This window comes from Macaca mulatta, chromosome 7, assembly GCF_049350105.2.
Source record: "Macaca mulatta isolate MMU2019108-1 chromosome 7, T2T-MMU8v2.0, whole genome shotgun sequence".
NCBI classification, from domain to species: domain Eukaryota; kingdom Metazoa; phylum Chordata; class Mammalia; order Primates; family Cercopithecidae; genus Macaca; species Macaca mulatta.
Window position 1 is genome coordinate 117,924,127 of NC_133412.1, and position 21,757 is coordinate 117,945,883.

Sequence of the window (21,757 nt, forward strand, 5' to 3'; positions counted from 1 at the left end):
ACAGAACCTATCACACCAAATAAAAAGCTAAGAAACTCGCCAAGTCCTGAGAGAACCACAGCTAAGTAACGTTAGCACTCTTTCACTGCTCTTACCAAAAACGCATACAAAAAAAAGGTTACTGCCATTTATAAAAAGAAAATTCTTACAGAAAGAAAACTGCATGAAAAATATACTCTTTTATATTAAACCAGTGTTATTTATCTTCATTGCTCATAGTGAGGGCTAGGTTAGGACAAAGGAACTGAGACCAACAAGATCCAGTGGCCTCACAGGCAGAGATTTATTGGCACTGCTACCCCGCAGCGCTCAGGGAGGGAAGCTGAGAAGTGAACTCTTGACACCAGGGCAAAAAGGGGGTCACTGAGAGGAGCAGACCCAGACATGCAGCAAGGAATCACATTGCTCCCATAACCATACTTGAGGGAAATTGCTTTACAATAGAGTACAGAGATATTTCTCAGAGCATGAGTTTCTTTTCCATCTTCGTTTTGATATAACTTTATGTGAGTAAAATGCCTGACTCTCAGCTTTAAAATATTCCTCCCAAGAATGCTTATGAAAAATGTAACAGTTTTGATGCTGTGGTAGATTGCGTAACTATTCACAAAAATGTACTGCCCTTCCTGTGGGGAATTAAACATTCTCACCCTGTTAAATGCACGGGCAGCATGTGACTTGCTTTGGGCAATGAAACGTGGGAAAGGTATTCAAGCTGAAGATTGAGCAACATGCTTTGTCATTCTGTCTCTTCTGCTTCCATAACAATTGCCAATTTTCAAGCAAAAAGTTTCTCCATTAGTCTAGATCCTGGGGTGAAGGTGACATGGAACAGAGCTGTGACCAATGAATGATTGACATGCAACATGAATAAAAGATAAGTTTTTTGTTTTTCTTTAAGATGCTGAGACTTGGAGGATTGTTTGAGATTACTGCATAACCCAGCTCATCCTGACTAGTAGAGCCATTTCTCAGACTGCAATGTGGCAGGCCAAAGGGAAGACTGCTTGGTTTATAGGTTTGTAATACTCTACTGCCATATGGGTGACAGCACCATCAGGGAATGGAGTCATTAAGAATGGAGGGATATGCACTTTGTTCTTAAATAGCTAGGATTCCTAAAACTAAAGCTGCTATCCATTTAAATTAAAGTTAATTCTCAACATAAAAACGAGTTGTGTCCCAAAAGATAATTTTAGGTCAGAATGCCTCTTACAAAGGAACCTGTTATAAACGGAAATTAAAATCTTATGCTAGTCCTTTATTACTTAGTTTCTAAAAGTTAGTATTATTTTAGTTGCTTTAAGATTAAAAAGATAAGTCTAAGTCTTAGACTCAGCCTCCATAATCATGTGAGCCAATTCCTTACATCTCATTATATAGATTATTATATAATAAAAATTATTTATAATAAGTAATAATTTCTTTATAATAGATTATTATATAATATATTATATAAGAAAGAAATTATTATTATATAGTAATTAGACAGGGTTTATATCATGTGTAACCAAATTATGACATAATAATATTATTATTAAATAATAATCTCTTTTTTTATATAATAAAGAGATGAAGGAATTGGCTCACATGATTATGGAGGTTAAGTCTAAGGCCCACAGTCAGCAAGCTAGGAACCTAGGAATGCTGATGGTATAAGTTCCAGTCTAAGTCTGAACACAAGAGACTATGTTCCAGCTCAAATACAGTCAGGCAGAGAGAAAGAATTCTTTCTTACTCAGCCTTGTTTTCCAGTCAGGCCCTCAATAGATTGTTTCAGCCCACTCACGTTGGAGAGGGCTATCTGCTTTACTCAGCCTACCAATTCGAATGTTAATCTCATTCAGAAATATGCTCACAAACAATCCAGAAATAATGTTTAACCAAATGTCTGGGCACCCCATGGCTCTGTCAACTCAACATATAAAATTAACCTTCACAACTTGTAACATTGTTCCTTGAGATCAACTAGAAATTACAGCTTAAAAGCCAGAACACCAACACATACCTCCCAAATATCATCAGGTCAGTAACAGGAAACCTGTTTTTATTTGATGTTTGTTTATATGTTTTATTTTATATTTTTATAGGTATTTATTTTGTTTATAGATTTCATTTCATTTTTTTTTTTTTCTGTCTGTGTTTTGGCCCTGGAACAAGAGCAGAGACTCCCTGTCTACAAATCCTCACCTGCTCATGGGAGTATCAACTTTTTTTGGTTTCACACATTCTAATAGTGTCAGCAAGCAGTGACAATTTAATTGGAAAAGTAAAGAGGAATAGAAAGTTTCCCTGATAACATTGCATTAGTTATCTATTTCTATATAACAAATTACCCCAAAACTTAACAGCATACAATGATAAACACGTATTATCTCACACAGTCTCTCTGGGTCAAGAATCCATTTTAGCTGAGTGGTTTTGGCTCAGAATCTTTCACGAAGTTGCAGTCAACTTGTCAGCCCAGTCATGGTAAGTCATGGTAAGTCACGGTAAGCCCAATCCTTACCGTCATGTGAAGGATTGAGTGGGCCGGAGGATCTACTTTCAAGGTGGCTCACTCACATGCCTGAAAAATTAGTGCTAGTTGTTCGACCCTTGGTTTTTTGGCACATGGTTCTCTTCACAGGGACGCTTGAGTGTCCTTACTCAAGCTGGCTTGAGTAGCTGGCTTTACTCACAAGTAATACAAGAAATATCAATCCATCATTTTTATGACTTTGCCTCTAAACTCACATACTGTCATTTCCACATTGTCTTATTGTGTTCATTACACAGTTAACACACTGTGTTAATTACACAGATCAGCCCCATTCAGTATGGAATAGGTGACACCACCTGTGAGTATCAGGATGCAGGGATCCTTAGAAGTCATCTTGGAGGGTAGCTACCATATTTATATTTTCCCCACAACTTATAGACTATCCTGGTCACTGGCTTGTATCATTTATTGAATTCAAGTCTATAACTTTAGCTCATATAAAATTCTGACCAACATAATTCCAGATTTTACAAATATCAAGATATCTCTCAAGACATCTGTAAAATCAAATAGAGAGATCATATTTTAAAATTCAGTCACATTTAAATGACAGGTAATATAATAATTATTATTATTTATTTAATATATTCAGCTTCGTCATTTTCCCTGTGGTATGATTCACTTAGTACCAAAAGTAAATATCCAAAAGGTATTACCATCATGTAAATCTTCTTTTCTCAATTTCAATATGTTCTTTCTCATTCATACCCAGTAGGGTCATACAGGTAAGGCCTAAGCGTAATAAAAGGGCAGTGTAAGAAAAATTCTATTATTTTAATGCTAACAAAACAGACGTTATTACATTGAAAATGTGATCCTAGAAACATTTTAAGAATAAGCTTTTGTTCAAAAGTCTAAACAAAGCTTTCAAAGACTTAATTCCAAGTGCTAAGGTTTATTTGCAGATTTTCACATTGTCTTTTATATTAATTGTTTCAAGGCTTGACAAACCTAATGAGAAGTATTTGCTAACATCCTTCACACCAGTCTTTCAGTCAACAAGTATTACCAACCACGTCAAGTAAGATATAGTCTCTGCATTCAGGACCATACAGCCTAATAGAGGGAGACAGGTATATAAGTAAACATACTTCAAATGCACCCCAAGCATGATTAAAAGCTTGAATGTCACACTAGCATCAATATACAAATCTTGCTAGTTCCAAGTCCTACTTGTTCACAAAGAAAATCTAGTCCCTTAAGAACCCCTTCCTCCATCCTCACCAGCAACAAAACTTGTCTTTGAAACCCGGGAGTTTGCTTCATGTACTCACGAATATATGGAGGTTCTTCCTGCCACAGGCCTCTGCTGCCCTTAGCTATTCCATCTGGGTTGGCCTTAAGTGCTACAAGTTCTGATCTTTCAGTTCCTCTTCTTCTGGTTTTCACCCACCACCCCATGTTCACTCAGAGCTCTCATTCCTCACAGATCTCTGTGCCTAAATCTCAATTTACCCCAGTCTCCATGGTATCCAACATTTTGGCAATTTCCTGTAAAGGGGGAGGGTGGTTTGCAACCTGTGTTACTCTGTATTATTCTTAATAAAAGACTCCATTTCCAAGTTCCTTTAGTCCAAAGCACCACAGGCCTCTTCTCAGGACCTTGCTATGTCACACCTCACTCTATGCCACTTCAGCCCACCTTCTGAACCTTTCCACCACTCCCTCTATACTGGACCCTTCCATTTGTATATAGGCATGCCAAAGCGTCTTCAGTCTTCCCTGTACCTGACTCTCTGTAGAAGCATAGTCTCTATTTCTTGAGAAAGATATCTACACTCAGTGTGCCTAACTCCTCCTTTTACCCTCAACTACCCTTTCATTCTATTCTGGTATTTGCACCTGCAATTCCATGAAACTATTAAGGTTAAGGTCATCAGTACCCCCTTGTTGTTAAATCCAATGGAAACATATTTCTCATTGTCTAGTGGTTCTGCATCCAGTGCTTCCTCACCCACTCCGCCCACTAGGCCTCTGTTCCAAACCAGGTCTTCTAATGACCTATTGTGATACAGAGATATTTCCATACAGTCAGGAAAGCTGTGTGGGACTTGGTTTAGTTCCTGGCTGCAAAGCAGGAACTTTGATCATTTTCTCATGAGGCACCCTGCTTGTTATGAGCCATAACTTCAAGCAGCAATTGTAGCCATTTGGATATTTTGGCCATTTGGGTTTTTTAGCTTCTATGAGCAGAGTGCTGTACTCCAGTCCCTAGTTTTATGCTGTGAGCCTGGTTTTAGTCCCCTGTCTCACATAAAAACATGTAAGACTATTCTCCACAGAGGCCAAGTTTCTGCTGCCACTTCCTTGCCACTGGGTCCGTAGCTCAGCAGCCCTGTGGCATTTTCCCCATGTTGTATATGTACTCTGTCTCTGGTCTGTAAAAATATCCATCTCCTTTTTGACCTGGGCCTTGACTTTCTGGTATTGTCCTTTAATATAGGATTAGCATTAGTGTATAATTTTATCAGAAAGGGTGTGGAAGCATGATATATTATGAAGACATCTCCTACCATTTCTTAACTTCACAGGATTGTAGTGTGGATAAAACCCTACACAGAAGGAGAAATCTTTTGTGAGCAGTAAGGTCTCTACAAATGTTATTCAGTAATAATAAGCACAGATATTCAAGGAAGTAGGAAGACAGTTTATTAGAACATACTGGTTTCTCCCCTTTCACACCTGATCTAAGACCCAGGGAGGAGATCCTAGAGGAAGGGGCCACAGGCACTGAGGGGCTGCTTAAGGGAAATCCTAATGGACAACCATCAGAGTTAACCTAGTGTCAGATATTTTTAAAGCTCTTTACAAATACTACCTGATTTAGTTCATTATTATTCTTCCCATTTTATAGATGCGCTACAGAATACTTAAGCTACTTGCTCAGGATGACCCAGCTAATAAGAATTAGACTGCTGCAATGCGAGCTCCTAGCTCATGCAAGAAGTTGTTTCTACAGCAAGAAGGGGTAGGTCTTAGGTAATCGTGAGTGGAATGAAACACTGTATTTTCTTTTCACAGAGCCCTTTCAATTAGCCCCTTCTCTTAAAATATCCCTGGGTGCTTGAGAAGCAAGTAGAATCTGTTTACTTGGCAAACTTTTGTATCAGCGAAGAAGATAGGTTGATGGTAACTCTATAGTAATGGGGATCTAAAGAGTTTTCTTTGTTTTTAATAATTGCTAATTTACTCTAGTACAGATAATTGAGTCAACCATTCTCATTTGCTTGAACTCCTTTAAAACATCTGAGGAGCTGTTTTCAAACAGAAAAGAGAATACTGACAAGTAAACGATTATCTTTCCTACTTAAAGAGCTGAAGCCTAGAGTATAGTCAGGGGGAAATGAAAAAACTCACACTACTGTTTGAACAGCCATTCCAATTAAAAAGCACCCTGGGATGGGTGCGGATCTGGTCACCGTGCATGGCGGACATAAGAGCTCTGCTGGGAGTGCCTATAGAGTCATTTTGGCAAGGCCGCCTCCCAGAGCCAACTGATCAATAGGCATCTCTCACCTTTTTCAAAGCACAGTGGGAACTGAAGACAGTGAAAAACAGTATCCTCCTCCACAAGACCATACTAACCCAAACCACAGCAGCACTGGTGCCAGCTCCAGGGAAGGCAGCCCTTCTGAGGGGACATCAGCGACGAGCAATGTGATGGAGAGGTTTGGAATTGCTTTAGCCACAATCTACAGGAGCACTTCAGAGTCCTGCCAGCCCAGTCATTGTCTCCATTTTGCAGGGAAGGGCTGCCTTCCCTAGAGCTGGCACCGGTGCTGCTGTGGTTTGGGTTAATATGGTCTTGTTGAGGAGGATACTGTTTTTCAGTGTCTTCAGCTCCCACTGTACTTTGAAAAAGGCGAGAGATGCCTATTGATCGGTTGGCTCTGGGAGGAGGCCTTGCCAAAATGATTCTATTTTTCAGAGATCCTTTATATGGCTCAGTGGGTCATCAGACACATCTCATGCCCAGGTATAAACAAAAGGCATGGAAGTATAAGGGAGGGAGAGACTTCACAAAGTGCCCAGCTTTACATCAAAGCTCAGTCCTCAGGTAGAGGGCTAAATCAAAGGCTTTCAAGTAAAGCTCTATGTGAAACCTTCACTTAATAGAAGTGCAAAATTGAACAGAAAAAAAAAAAATAGAAAAGAATCGAAAGTTAGACAGAGAGTAGAGGGAGGAATAACGAGGGGCCATAAGCCACTCATAAGTAGTGATTGTCAATATAAGACACGACTCAGTAGCTCCCTCTTAAGAAGAGATTAAACTTTGCATCCTCTCAAAGCATGAAGAGAAGGACATTCCCCTACCTCCATTTTCTCTCCTGTTCTTTTCTCTCCTCATTCTACACATTGTTTCTAAGCTACAAGTCCCCCATATTTCACCTGCAACCATGTTCTAGCACCACATTTTTTAAAGGGTAGTAACTTCTCCATTCACTTACTAAGTGTTTGAAGTATCCCAACACCACCCAACATAAAAAATATTAAAGCCATGTAATGTGTTGGTGGGAAGAGAAGGTAGTCTGTATTTACGATAGTTCCTAGACAAGTGGGGCTAAGCAAATATTTACCAAATTCACTTTAATTTGTTTACTCATTTCATACACATACCCCCACAATGCCCATTTGGCTGGGATAATGTTTTGAAATACTAATCTGCTATTACTTTTTCTCCCTGTACTTTTCTTTTTGTTCTCTCTTTAATTCAAGTAGGCAAATAGACTGTGCTCTTTACTCAAGATAAATATAGAACAAAGAGGACAGTAGCTTACAATTTTACTATTATCTTCCAAAGCCTGGATTTTTATAGAGGGAATTAAAAGTAGAGGATCCCCAAACATTGACAGTGTATTAGTCAGAAACAAGAAAAGAAAAAGATTTCCCACCGGGGAAAAAAATACAAGGGATTTCTTCTGGGTGGAGAAAAGAGAGAAAGACAGAGACAGAGAAAGAGAGACAAAGAGAGAAAGAGAATTCTATGGGTCTACAGAATATGGAAGAGCAAACCAGTAAAACCATCAGGGTAGGCAGCAAAGCCCCTGAAAGGTAAGAACTGTGTTCAGTAGAAAGGCAGACAGGAACACAGAGAGTCGTGCTGAAGATTTTGGAGGCTCAGTAAGCCTCTGGACTGACAAGCCCTATAAACAAGGATGATAAATATCTCATTGACAAGCAGTGTAAGAAAAGGCTGTGGATCCCGGAGGCTCACTCCTTTCTACCCTCTGTGATGTGGCTGGAACTATGGCAGACACTGGAAGACTCTCTCTGTCTCTCTAGTTTGGGGTGAACTCCTGCTCTCCTTCCTCTTGAATGAGACACTTTGTCTATATCTGCAAATCCTCTCTGCACTCTGGGGTTGAATCTTGAGGGAATGAGTGAAAGGAAAGGTTAGGTATGCAGCTTTCTGCTGGTTGTTCTGCTACATCCATCCCCTGAGACTACAAATACAAAAGAGCACATAATCCATTAGACACCTTGGAAAGAAAAATGGAAAATACAAGAATAAAAGATAAATATCTCCATGTTATCTCAGCCATATTCTTTCCTAAATAAACATCTTATGTCTTTCAAAATCAAATGTACTTTTCCTAAATGTTACTCCTGCCAGCTCCAGTACTCCCAGCCTCTGCTCCCTACATCCTTAGCATCTGGGTTAGGGGGATATCTGCTCCAGGCTCCCTAAGGTCAGGTAGGTAAGCCTAATGTGGCCCATTTCTCTCCTTTCCAGAATGTGTATGCATGTGTGCGTGTGTGTATGTGTGTGTGTGTGTGTTGGAGATAGAGAGGGGGCCATGTGATTCCCACTCGGGAGATTCTTCTCCCTGTCAGCACTGATTTCATACAACAGAGAGTTCAGCCACAGGTAATGGAGGCCCAGACCCTGACTGCATATTCCTCTCATGGACCTAGATAAATTAAGTGCTGGCCAGCTGTCTCTGGAAAAAAAAAAAAAAAAAAAAAACCCTGTTCAGATTGGTCAGAGATGGAAAGCTGATTCTCCAATTCATGCCTCTTCTTTACCCCTGTGGCCATCTCCCCCCAGCTTTACTTTTGCCTCTCTGATGAGGTAGATGGTAATAAACGAACGAAGAAAATTCTCCCCTAACCTCACCACCCTACTAAAAATGCCAGAGGTCCCTGTAGGAAGTAATCCCCTTTGGTTCATTTGGAATCTCACTGGGTACCAGAGGAGCAAATTCCTGACTATTTAGGATTCCTTCAATGTCCAAAACACATCCATTTCTTCAGTCTTATAACAATCACTAAAAATTTCAAAGAAAAAAAATCCCTGCCTTCATAGAAAAATTCTCCATCTTCTCCAGTGTCTCTTATAACAAGTCCCAAGCAATTAAACGTATGATTAACATTAAATTAATCCACTATTAAGTTCAAAAGGGCTAGATGTCAGAATCATAAATATGTTAGTTAAGATGTTTAGTTGTTATTAACCTTTATGATTATAAAAGAAAAGTAAGACTAAGTGATAGCACTGAGACTGCCAGATAATTTCAAACTAGTGCTTTAAAGTCAGAAAAAAATATGATTTAGAGCAAAAACTTAAAGGGCAAAAAAGAAAAAGGAAAATCTTCCTCAGACATTCCCCAACCTTCTCTCCCCAAGCTTCTACTTTAATTGCAAACACTGCTGTGAGAGCTATCAATTTCAGTCTTTCTTTCTCAACCAAAAACACTTTTAAGCCAAAGTAAAGTTAACTCAAGCAAGAGGGGAAAGGTTAAAAACATTCCTTCTACTATTAAGAGTCATGTTGAGAACATACTTTCAAAACAACTCCCACCTAAACTCACTTGTCTCAACCAACAGAAAAATAAATAAATAATGTTTGATTTTGAAGTGCTACCAGCAAAATGCGCTTCCCTTCGTGTTTCTTGTTTGTATGCATGCACACATACCCTGCCTTATACCAGCAAGGATGTGAAGACATTCCACAAAAAAAAATCTATTCAGTAAAAGTCCACAAAATATAATAAAACCAAATTTCAAAATAGGAATAAATTGGGGGGAAAAAAAGAAACATGAAAGTAAGAAACAGAAGATGAACCCATGAATGAGATTAGCCTTAAAAGCAAAACACAGGCATATCAAAAGCCTGTTCATTCATCAAAAATAAACCAAACATTGGGAATTACATAAATCACACCAAATAGGAAAACATGAACAATTGCTGTACATGTTTCTCAGTGTTCAGAAGATGAAACCCACCAATTCCATAGAAGAACAAAAAAAGATACTTTCATGTAGATCTGAGAGACAGTAAATTGCGTGAGATGGTAAACAGCACCATTAACAACAGCTAACAAATGTGGCAATGTGTCTCACAGGACGGTTTCCTTTAACACCTTCAAAGTAACCCAGTGATGTAATGTCAAAGTGCAATGCAGCAAAAGCATTTCTACTGGGGAGACCAGGAATGGAATGAGGTTCCCAGCTCTCTGCTTTCTCGGTATGAGCCAGTGACTGATTTTTCAAATGAACACTAAATCCTTTGGGCAAACCTGCATATATACTCTTTCTCTCAGCCAAGTTTTCAGTAAGTATTGAGCAATGATGAGCTCAAATAATGCCGCTTTCAAGTACCTATATTGTTATTATTCTATGTTACAGGCTAACATAGCTCCTTTGGCTTTAACGGCCAGCCAAGCCAGGGTAAGTTGCCACCCTCTAATGGAACTGAGGTGCTTAGATGCGGCCAAAGGAGTAGCTAAGTGCCCTCCCTTGAGCACTAAGCGCCCTCCCTTGAGTTCTAAGTACTGCTTAGAACTTACCTTTGTTTCAACCAGGAGTATTGGAGCCTCTGATGATATCATAACTAAATTATCATACAACAAAAACTATCATCTTCATTTATAAGTTGGAAGAAAACAAAATCCTCTTAGAAATATAGACATATATACCAAGGAGCACTGCTGCATATCTACAAAAAAAGAAGTTGACACATGTATACAAAGTTACAAAATCCTTAGTGAATATCAGGATTCCAATATCCATGACTGAGTGCAATGAGTTTGCCAGGGAGCCTAAATTAAATTGAGGGTCATCTTAGGCATCAGTCTTCCAAAAAGCCTGCTCGGAACCCAAATGACAAAATTATCCTGAGATGTTAAAATAGCACCTGTAAATACCTTCTCACAGCATTCATTATCCTGTACATAATTGCCCACTTACTCTTTGTATTAGTTAGGATGCATTCAACTTGAAGTAACGAAGACTTTAACCAATAGTGATTCAAGTAATAGGAGTTTATTTTTCTCACATAAACGTAAGTTTGCAGATAAGAGACTGCAAGTATTAGTTCAGTGACTCAATGCTGTCTCCAATTCTCTGGGCATTTCCTTCATAGTCACTAGGTGCCTCCCAATGATTTATGACCCCATTTAAGACAGAAACAAAGGGGTAAAGGAGAGGAGAATGGATGGTGCTATCAGTGCTTGTTTCATTTACCAAGGTAAGAAAATGTTTCCAGAAATTCTCCCAGAAATTTATTTCATCTTATTTCTCATTGGCCATAATTGAGCCAGGTGGCCAGTCCTCACTTCAAGGAAGGCTGGAGAAGTAGGTGACAGCAATGACCATAAATAGCTTAGAGTCTCAGCCTTAGACTAATCATGATACACCATGATACACCATCTGGGACTGGGCACACGATGGGGCAAGAAAGAAATGCAAAGTAAACATTGACTTTAAAACTAAAAGGCTTATTATGTTTCTCTATTTCTTAAATTAAATGTAAGCTTCTTGAGATTATATCTATTTCACTATTTTATTCCCCCAGAGTCTGGCACAGTGCCAAGCTCACAGCCAGCACTCAGTGAGTAATAAAGGAAAAAAAGGAGGGAAGGAAGGAAATTTTAACTTGCCAGCTATCTATCAACACAGTTCACACTTGTATCAGGATATGAGATCAATATTTATGCACAGTCTGAACACACCTGCATTCTGAAATGAAAATACTCTACTCCTCTTTATTCCTAATTTAGGCATTTGGTAAATAGTGTTACTGATGGTGATAATGCTAAAAGTCTCTACAAGACATTTCTCTGCAGAAAATAACAGTGCTGACATCAAAATACTAATAAATGTTAAAGTAGGTAGATTTATTGGTTCCATGAATATACAAAGGCTTATCCATTCAATAGGAAACTGATAAGAAGAACCTTGTCCTTCTGAGCCCAAAGAGACATATGATCATTAAAGTTCATGTAATCAGGCCTTATAAACTCAATTCTCTAAATAAATTGTTTAGAAAAAAATTCCAAACCAAAGAACGATCATTTGTCTCTGAAAAAGTGGGGGAAAAAAAGTATGACATGAGGCACATAATTTGTAGAAGCAATCAACAAAATGCAAGCTTTATATTGGATTTAAACAAGAGCTTGCATCGAAGTTAAAGGAGTGTTCTTTATGGATTTAATTAAAATGCTGCATATGAGACCTTTCTAATCTTACTGTGCTGCAACTGTATTAAGACACTCATATCAAAATATTTACATTTAAATATTTTATAATGTCACACTTTAAAATATTAATGATGCCACAAGTAATCAGTGACATTTCTATAGCCTTTTCTGTAGTAAGTTTGCAAGAAAATAGCAGTCTAACCGTGTTATCTCTAGTCAGCTATTTGAAATTCAGCTTAGCAAAAACACCAGCTTGCCCATTTCTACAATTCTAATGAAAACTCCTCTAAGAGCTTAACTTCTTGCTATTACAATTTGTTCTGATTCTGGTCTAGATAGTGGCACCAGAGAGAGGAAAAAGAACTGCTCTTGCATTGTTAAGTGCCACTACTGAGTTTAAATGCACTCCTTTTCAAAGAGATAGTTTTATTGAAAGGTTTCATTAAAAATATGAGAAAGGTAGCTATAAAACGTAACAAGTGAACAAGTCAATGTTATTGGCGTGTTCCTAACAGTGAAGGGATCTTTACAGATACCTAAGTGCTATTTAGAGGCAGATGATGTTGCAAAATATTGCATTTGTATATAGTAATAGCCTTTGAAATTACAAGATTCATTTCTTAATTTTTTTTACTTGAAGGCATCAGAGAACTGCTACTGCTGTATAGTCACAGCTGTAACCTTTTTTCTCTGCTTTCTTTTTTCTTGCCACTGGCCAAAAAAGGCAACTGAGGAAGATATGACTCAAACTCTCATCTCTATAAAAAGTCAAGCACAAGTCTTGCAGTGATGATAAATATAGCACAGACAATAAAAGTTGGCAGCATCACCTTCGAACGTGAAAGATGATTATTCAATTCTTTGTTTCTCAGAGAAGCTAATTATTAGGGCTAATCATAAAGGAAGTTAATGACTAGAGGAATGGCAGTCAGGTGACAGAGACTCCAAAACCTGCAAACTCCAGCATAAATTTGCTAAGAGATTTCAGATGCATCCAGCTATCAATTTCTCTACCGAAAAAAAAAATCATACTTACACAATACTTTGAGAATTACTGAGGATACATTATTATGCTACCTTCATGTGGAGTTAATTTTGGAGGGACAAAATAGTGATAGTCCTAGGTTTGGGGTTGAGATAGGAAACATACATTTATGTGATGACATAAATTCCTTTTGGCAGGGAATTTTCTGACTTGCAGATAAAGATCATATAAAATAATGATGACTCACTCAGATATTTTTTAAAAATTGAAATCTGTTCTTAACAATCTATACCAATGATGAAGCAGAAACTTGTTTTCTTTCTGATCATTCTAAGTCAGTTCTCAATGCTGTTTCTAATAGCTAAAAGAATTAACCCTTCTGATACTTCTGTCCATGTAAGTTTTTTCTCTTTTTCTCCTTGAAGAATATATTTCTTAAAGAAAATTTCTTTTTCCTTTCTTGGAATTCAAAATTTTTATCATGCAGCTAACTGTCTTGATGATACCGGAGGTCAGGTCAGCATGCAAATGTTCCTTCCTGCAGAAGAAAAATGTCTACTGCATTTCTTTAAAATATACTTAATTCATATTTAATAGATTTGGTATGGTTTGGCTCTGGGTCCCCACCCAAATCTCATGCCAAATGGTAATTCCCAGTGTTGGAGGAGTGGCCTGGTGGGAGGTGATTAGATCATGGGGGCGGTTTCTATTGTTTTAGCACCATTCCCCTAGTGCTGGGTGTTTAGAAGTGTGTAGCACCTCCCCCTACTCTCTCTCTTCCTCCTTCTCTGGCCATGAAAAGATGTGGTTTGCTTCCCCTTCACCTTCAGTCATGATTGTAAGTTTCCCGAGGCCTCCCCAGTCATGCAGAACTTTGAGTCGATTAAGCTTCTTTTCTTCATAAATTACCCAGTCTCAGGTAGTTCTTTATGGCAATGTGAGAATGAACTAATACAATATTTAAAGTGTGTTAAAACATATTTTACTGTACTTAAAGTAGCAGGATTTTTAGTTTTTTTCTAAACATACCATTCAAAAAATTGGGAAGATAGGCTTGACTTTTTGAATCATATAATCTAAACTAGTAAGATGAAAGGCAGAGACACCAATATGCGAAAATACATAAACATGTTATTTTACCCCAATCCACCTTTATTCATTGAGCCCTCAACAGTAGACGACATTTTACAGAACATGCATGACTTTCTTCTCTGTATTTCAGAAATTTGCATTCTAAAGCCCAATGTCCCACAGCAATCACTGTCGAAGCACAAAAGCAAATTGCCTGAAATAACTGGACAGGTTAGCTGGATCAGTGTGAATACTTCCAGACAGTTGAGTGACATTTCACTTAGCTTTATATCTGGAGATCCAAATTTAATAAATAAAAAGCTTTCAAGACAACAGGCACATTTTATTCTTCTCCCTCCAGCAAAAAGCAATTTAATTCAAGAAGTATTTAACAAGAATGTACTGTTATAAATGCTGTGGGGAGCTTTAGCAAAGTAGGAGATGGCATCCTATCTTCAAGTGGCTTACAATCAAATTGTATGGAGAAAGCATGCCTTTTCATGAAATCGCTAAATAACAATAATGTATTTGTGATAGGCAGAATTCTGAGATGACTTCCATTACCTCCCATATCTGATTCAGAAGGAGATAAGTTTAGCAATTAGTGTGATGGGGAAAAAAAATAACCTTCATTTGGTTTAAGTAAGGTTAATGCAAAAATTCACAAATTGTATTCAACAGTTTCTCTATAGAGTATTCAGGGCATATTTTAATCAGTCAGATGTTTAATATTAATTTAACTATTTGGGAGCACAAAAAGAGAACTGAGCTTACAGGCTTGGGGGTTGAGAGAGGAGAATACATAAAACAATGAAATTACTGAGAAAATTTTCAGAAATAACTCCTGTAATGCTATCTCTTGTCAACAGTAGTTCATTGACAAGAGATAGCATTATAAAATACAAATGTCAAGAAAGCTTCTGTGAAGAGGTGGGTCTTGTTTAGATTCATTGTTAATAGAGAAAGTGAAGGCCACTGGAGGCAAGAAGGATAGAATGTATGAAGGCCCTGGAGGTAGGAAAAAGCACAACACTTCCATTTCAGCCACATTAATCTTTCAAGTTTTCATATGCTTTCTCATTCCTATAACTAATTTGACCCTAATTATATACTGTTATACTTGTTTTCTATTGCTTTGTAACAAATAACCACAAATTTAGCAGCTTCAAACATCACTTACATAGATAGATAGATGACAGATAGATAGATAGATAGATAGATAGATAGATAGATAGATAGACAGACAGACAGCTAGTTCTGTAGTTCAGAAGTCCAGGTGGGCTCAAATGTGTTCTCTAGTAAAGGTTGAACTATATCAGGGCACTACTTTTAGCATTCCTATTATTGCTTCTTGAGAAATTATTTCAGCAGCCTTTACTTCTCAGAATGTAAAGGCCTTAATGTAGAAATATTATATTTATATACAGTTGATATGCTTCTGGTTGGGCAGCAGTCAGTTTGTTTATGGTCATCTGAAATCATTGCTTGTCCTGAAAAACATTTTTTGCCTCTCCCTTTGTTGCAGCTCTGTCCTGAAGTGATTGAATATTTTGTTTTCCCCTTTTAGTTCTTCACAAGATAAATATCTGCAGAAAAACAATTGTCTCAAAAAATGGTTGTTGCTACAAAGCAGAGAATAGTTAAAATATAACAATTAATATTCTTTCAAAAATCTTCAGAAGTTTAGACTTATATGACACAAACACATTCTTGAAAATTTGTTTGTGTCTCTGAAAGACTTCTACTTATTTCCCAAAAAGCACTTTTTAAGGTCATTTTTTCTGCTTATTTTTTTTTCCCATCCTCTGCCATCTTTCCTCCAGGAAGTTAAGGCCACTCCAAAAGAGTTTTCAGTAGTTGCCATATTCATAAATATAAATCAGTAAGAACAATCAATAATAGGTGACTTCAATGTATATTTACAAAGGAAAACTATGGGTCATCAAAAATTTAGGCTTTAGTTCAATTCTTCCACTTACTGACAGTTCCATCTTTTCTCTTTCCTAATCCCCAATTACCATATCTATAAAATGGAGGTAATCACCTACCCAGCAAAGGTCACAGAATCAAATTATGCCAAATGCATTAAAGTTATTTTAAAAGCAGCAAAGCACTTTATAAGTGCAATGCACTTAATTATTAGTAAATTGAGATGACAAATTATATACTATATGCTTGAATAACAGGGGCTCAAAATCTTATATTACTGCAAAGTCTAAGTCAAAATTGATTTCAAATCAATAAGCATTTATTGACTAACCAAATACAATGTATCTGACTCAACATGATTATCCCAAGATAAAAAAATTTATTTTATTTATTTTTTATTTTAAATCTATTATGATTAACTGTATATAGTATTAATATTATGTATGCTAATTAGCATTAAGTTGCTATAAGTGCTTCACATGTACTATGTCATTTAATTCTCAAAACAAACATAACCATAAGCGATAGAAATCTTTATTCTCTTCATTCTACAGATGAGTCAGGCATCCAAGGTTCAGAGAATGCCAAATACCGGCCGGGCGCGGTGGCTCAAGCCTGTAATCCCAGCACTTTGGGAGGCCGAGATGGGCGGATCAAGAGGTCAGGAGATCGAGACCATCCTGGCTAACAGGGTGAAACCCCGTCTCTACTAAAAAATACAAAAAGTTAGCCGGGCGAGGTGGCGGGCGTCTGTAGTCTCAGCTACTCGGGAGGCTGAGGCAGGAGAATGGCGTGAACCCGGGAGGCGGAGCTTGCAGTGAGCTGAGATCCCGCCACTGCACTCCAGCCTTGGGGACAGAGCGAGACTCCGCCTCAAAAAAAAAAAAAAAAAAAAAAAGAATGCCAAATACCTGCTAAAGTCATACAACTAATAAACAGAAAGCCCAAGATTCACACATAGTTGTACAGTCTCCAAAATCCCTGTAATTTACTCCCTCATATATGTTTGAACACAATAAAGAATAGTGTATAACAAAACAAAATGATGTGGTATCTTACAAACTGCAATAAGAGAAAGGATCCAGATCAAGAAGGAAAGGCTACATGGAAGCAGTGATGTCGAATTGGAATATGAAGTGTAAACTTTTAGTTTGATTATTATTCCATGCAGCACTGAGTGTAGACTATGCACAGAATGGATACTTAATAAATGCTGCTGAGAAAATAAAATAAAAGCAATTTTCCTAGACCTGATACAGAGCATTTAATTTCAGAAGTCTATTTTCTAAGTTCGTTGTTCTATCTTTTCCATGATGAAATAAACTTTCTTCTTCTCTAATTTACATGCCTTGCTTGACATTTAGTTTGCATCACCCATACATACATAGGGACAGATACTCTGAGTTCCTATTGATGCTATCATCACTCTGAGCCATGTTCATATCGAGAATCCATTTGAAAATCAGCCATGTAAAACTCTCTAAATGAAGATTTATTAAATAGTTATGAGTTCCTAAAGACTTGTAATATGCAAAAGGATTTACTCTAAAGCAAAACTTTCAAAACAAGACTTCATAAATAATAAAGAGAAATTTCCAACTGGTTAAATGACAAACAATTAGCCCTTTAATGTTGACTATTATACTCTTCCATATGGCAAGCTATTCATTTTTGCCTTTTAATTTGAACTAAAAGACCATTGGGCAAGATTTTATTTCCTTAATCTATATTCTAGGTTTCATTCAGTGTATTGTTGAGGATATCACACAAAATGAAAGTTTTGTATTTTATTCTTTGCTAAATATTAAAATTGAGCAATCAAAATAATTAAAGAAATTTCTTTCTACAATCCTTCCAAAACTATCATTCTGTATCAGCCTAGATCCCTCATTTTATAGGTAATGGAAAACTCAGTTAAAACTGGTTTAAAACTATAAAGAGGATTTATTGACTCTGGTAACTGGAAGGTTCAGAGGAATGGAAGACTTCAGTGTGGTTTGATTTATCAACTCAACAACAATATCAAGGCCCTGATTTCTTTCCCTTTCCCCTCTGCCTTTATTTCAACCAGCACCACCCAACATTTTTTCTTCTCTGGTGGTGACAAAAAAACATTTCCTGCATCATTTCCACATATTGAAATCACACTGTCCAGAAGGAGTGAAAGTACTGACTTTTCAGATCCCAGCAAACATCCCTTTCCATCAAATACCCCAAATTTCCTAAACCACTATAGAAAGCACTGACTGATTGGCTTACACTTTTATTCTCTGAATACAGGGGCAAAAAGATGGGATTCACATGTTAGGGTTTAAAAAATTAGAACCCACCTTGGAATTGTGGATACAGTCATTCTCTAGCCCTCTCATTACACTCCAACTGCATGGATAATACAAATGACAATAAGAAATAAGAGATAGTGAGGACACAACCACAGTATCCACTATACAATCCTAACTGGCCAGTCTTTTTCTACATTTCAACGAATTGTTGTAAGTCTACATCATCCATTAATCCACAAAATGTTCTAGGATCTTCCCAACAGCCACTCCCCCAGGTTCCATGAACGTAAGTAGATATGTATTCCTTCCTCATATTTCATGGAGTAAGCAGACTGGGAAAGCAGGCTTCAAACCGTAAATCAAAGTTGAAGTAAGAACAGGCACCACCAATTATAACCAAGTATTTCATATACTGGTTTATCAAACATAGATATCTGGACTCATACACTGACATGCTACAATACTGGCATTCCAAAAGGGACATGCAGATAGTGAAAGAGAGAAAAATAAGTGGCTCCACATTTCTGAGTGCAGCAGCCTGTCCAGACCCTGTAGGCAGTTTCCCTGGGGGCAGGTACCTGAGCAGCAGGGCATAATACCACCTTTTTCATAAACTGATAGTAATATTCATCTGTGTGGTGCCAACCTGTCCAGATACATGCTCAGTGGAAGACTGTTACACTAATGATTATTACATTAATACAAAAAAATGATTTGGCTCAATTCCTCAAGGAGACATTATTTTCTGGAAGAAGGCAAATTAATAGTATATATTTTAGTTGCTATGTGTCTAATGTACATTTTGCCAACTAAAACAAACTGCATAAAAACCCTACCCTGGAAACAAAAGATCTATAAAGGAAGAAAACAAAGAAAATGCCTATGTAAGGACAGAATATGGTTCAGTTTGAGCAATTTATTTTGAAAAGAGAAAAATCATCATCAAAATAAGCAGTCGTCTACACACATAACCATGACAGACATTCAACTAAATATCCTTTTATCTTTGTTTATTTGACAACACTTATTATCACTTTCAAATGGACTTCTGTATTCTGAACCCTGATTTAGAAATGATGTATGTAGCAAAGTTTCATAAAATTCATCAACCAGAAAAGCAAAGCTTTTAAAATCTCATTTAAACATGATTTGTTTGTGTAGTAACCAAAATACATTTTCTAATTTAAACTCAAAAAAACTTAATTAATTTAAATGCCACCTTGATTACCTCTACTATTGATCCAATGAAATAATTTACTAACCTGCTGAAACAGTTGAATGCTAGTCTCTTCACTTTTTTGTTATTTAGCACACTATAAAAATCACTGGATAATGTAAGAATCATGGTTTTGTGCTCCAAGCTAGAAAATTTCTCACATAGCCATTATTACTGGGTAGAATTATAGAATCTTGTCTACTTTCATTCACAAATTTTTACGAATAAACATGTTGTCTCTTATGAAGAAATTGTTTTCACTCTCAAAATATTTTTCCCTATAGTCTCCCTTGCAAAGGATAAAGAAAACTCTTAGATAAAAGAGGAAACAGCTTGGAAGTCTTAGTATATTATCTCTCTAGTAAACCTCTTTTTTCTCATTTCTTATGAGAACCTATACTTTCAGTGAAAACATGCTTTCCAGAAATGAATTTTGCTAAATGGTGCAAAGAAAAGTCATAGTTTGAGTAAATTTGTTTTCTAATTACAAAAGGCAGCTGATAGCATAGGACAATTGAGGCAATTATAGTGATTTTTATTAATTTGCTATTACTATTAGCACTTTAGTAAACATCCTCCTTTGAGAAATGAAGATATTTTTCAATTACCATAAATAATGGCTGATATTTCAAGTAATTTGGTTGATCTGAGTTGGAGACTGGAGGCCTGGGTGAGCCTGAAAGTAGAGTGTACTGATCAGAAGACCAGAGTGTAGACACAAGGTTTTTCAAGACACTACATCTAGGCAGTCTGGTGGAGGCATTACGACATGGGGACCAGGCACAGAGACAGAGGCCATGTGTGAGCTGGAAATGTTAGACAATAATAAATGGCAGAGATGAAGAGAATTCGAAATGGAATGGTCCCCTAAACCTCATTGAAATTCCAAGATCCTCTTTTAAGAACACCTGAGACTGCTGGCAGTGGATAGGGAGGGCCTATTTAGAGTGGCGAACTGCCTCACATGTACATGAGAAGCTCACAGGAGGTTCTGCTTAGATTACAGGTTGAGTATCCATTATCCAAAATGCCTGGGGCCAGAAATGTTTTGAATTTCAGATTTTTTTTAGGATTTTGGAGTATGTGCATTATATTTACTGCTTCAGCATCCCTAATCCAAAAATCTGAAATCTGAAATGCTCCAATGAACATTTTCTTTGAGTGCCACATCAACACTCAAAAATTTTGGATTTTGGAGCATTTGGAATTTTGGATTTTCAGAATGTGATGGCTTTTTGACTAGGAAGAGAGGGCCTAGAAACAGTTACTAGAATCCCAATTCCTATCTGCAAATTCAGAAATAGGTGTTTTTAGTGCGAATCTCTTAAAAAACAAACAAACAAACAAACTTAGATTGGTCACTCTCATCCTCCGGCAGAGAAAGGTGCTTTTCATGGTCTCATAAGGAAGCCTCTAATGAAGTTCACTTTCCTCCTGTTAGGTCTTGGGAAAAATTTATTAAATATATAACAATAAAGACTTATTCTTTAGGGAAAATTTATCATTTTGACAATGGTATTCAACTCTTTCAATGAAAACCAAGTTGCCTTAGGTGTGGATTCAGAAGACTGAAAAAAATTCAAAGTTCAGGTTGAGTATGCCTACTTTATGGTTTTCCTACAGATTCAAGCCAAAATGACTCTCTGCTCTTTTAAATACAACCAACTCTTTCCCTGTAGCCTCAAGTAGGTAAATAACATAATAATTAGTTGATCATCATCATTTCTTTTTAAGAAAATATAACATAGTATTTACGAAATAAAATAGCTTTTGCTTCAAGTTTCAAACATCTTTGAAAACACAGTTAAATCTGATGATCACATTCTCTTTGAAATATAAACCAGCTTTTTAAAATCCCTTCCTTTTGAAATGCAATAAAAATCTGAAAATGCATTTTTCATCAGAAAGAAATTTTCATTAAAAGTGCAGATGGTCTACATCTTACAGAACATTAGCATTTCTGGAAAAAAAATCTAGGAAATACAGACATCTACTATACTTACTGACTTTATTCATAAAATTCAAAGACATAGGACATTGAGATGATCGTAGCTCTTGCAGCTAAAATGGAAGAAATTAATTTACTCGGATTCCTGACTTCAGCAAATAAAATATTATCCCAATTTAGAGATGAGCAACTGAGGACAAAATAAATTAAGTGACTCTCTCAAGGTCACAGTTAGTAAATTGAGGAAATAATATTAGAATCCAAATTCTATGCCTCCTAATGAAGCATTTCTTCTAAAATGTTACATTTAAATTGGTTGTAGATAACTGAAAATAAAGTTTATGATCACCACAAATATTTTT

At 36.9% G+C, this 21,757-nt stretch overlaps 1 protein-coding gene across 1 annotated transcript in view; it reads right to left on the reverse strand.

Moving 5' to 3' along the window:
• Positions 1 to 21,757, reverse strand: part of LOC106999411 (fibrous sheath CABYR-binding protein) — a 146,944-nt gene that overhangs the window by 90,319 nt on the left and 34,868 nt on the right. The window contains exon 4 of the mRNA XM_077940943.1: positions 3,199 to 3,274. The gene's annotated coding sequence lies outside the window, so the exon portion shown is untranslated. The remainder of the gene's footprint in view (positions 1 to 3,198; positions 3,275 to 21,757) is intronic.